This window comes from Microtus pennsylvanicus, chromosome 13 (assembly GCF_037038515.1).
Source record: "Microtus pennsylvanicus isolate mMicPen1 chromosome 13, mMicPen1.hap1, whole genome shotgun sequence".
NCBI classification, from domain to species: Eukaryota; Metazoa; Chordata; class Mammalia; order Rodentia; family Cricetidae; genus Microtus; species Microtus pennsylvanicus.
Window position 1 is genome coordinate 83,272,520 of NC_134591.1, and position 1,490 is coordinate 83,274,009.

Sequence of the window (1,490 nt, forward strand, 5' to 3'; positions counted from 1 at the left end):
TTGATAGTATATTGGTAATTGTCTACAACAAAGCCAAGTCATATTTGTTTTGCACCAAACAATACTAGAGAACTAAGATGCATCATAAAATGTATAATGTTAGCCGGGCGGTGGTGGCGCACGCCTTTAATCCCAGCACTCGGGAGGCAGAGGCAGGCGGATCTCTGGGAGTTCGAGACCAGTGTGGTCTGCAAGAGCTAGTTCCAGGACAGGCTCCAAAGCCACTGAGAAACCCTGTCTCGAAAAACCAAAAAAAAAAAAAATGTATGATGTTTTATATTTTACCTATTTCAGTATTTCAGTGATTAGATTAATGCCTAGAGTTCTGTAAAGTAATTCAGTGAGTTATGTAATAAATGGATATTGTGAGTCATGTAATTAATGGGTATTGTGAAAGCCTCCTCATCTCATTTCTTTCCAAGCCGCCAATTTTCTTGTGAAAGAAAATAAATGTGAAATGTGTAATTGTTTTGTGTAAGATTTTGTTTTATTTTTGTCTTTTGCAGGGGAGGGGGGCAGGTTCAAGACAAGGTTTCTCTGTGTAGCCCGGGCTGGCCTCGAACTCAGATCTGCCTGCTTGCTTCCAGAATGCTGGAAGGAAAGGTGAGCACCACCACCACCATACTTGGCTATTTTTCCCCCAAAACCCACAGATAGCCTGACAAAGGCATGCAGAAGCAATTTTCATTTCTGCTCTGTTTCATAAGCTCTGATAAGCCTTTTGTGGAATCGTAGGGTTCCTTCAAGATCTCCAGTTCGTTTAAACACACTGAGAAACACTGCCATAGTATCAGCTTTAAAACCTCACTGTCAAGCTCTACCCGCCCTGCTTCAGCATACCAAGACAAAATTACAATTTCGGAGATCTTAACTTTGTAGTTCTGCAATTAGAATGAACAGAAAACAAAAACAAAGAAGATGGTGGTACACACAAGAGGCTCTCTCTAAGCTCGAGGCCAGGTCGACATAGTGAACCCCGTCTCAGAGAAAATAACAAACACCCAGTCACTTCAGTAGGCCCACACAGAAGAGGTTGGCTGAGGAAACTGGATTCGTTTCAATGTTGTGTTCTTGAACGCGGAGCTTCCTCATCATGTAACTAGCCCTGTGAATTCGGCTTCCTGAATCCTGGGTAGAACGGAAAGACTTTTCCATTTGATGGTTTGACCCTCTAACGGGATTCCACTTTTAGTGACCTAGCACGGCTTGGCCCAAGCCAAAGGGCCTCGTGTAAGTTTGAGAGAAACAAACGCCTGGGTTGTGGAAGATCATGTAGCCGATGCTACCGAGTCCTGCCGGCTGTCGTGGCGGTGAGGGAGGCTTGGCTCTGTTTCTCCGCGGCCACACAGCTAAACAAGGCCAGGGCGGGTCGTCCCGAGTCACACCCTCCACTAGTGACACCCAAGAGCGGTGCCAGATGCTCGCTGACCCTGAGCTCCGTGTGCGTCACTTCCGACCGCCTCCGTTCACGTCATCAGCGGGCGCCCGAG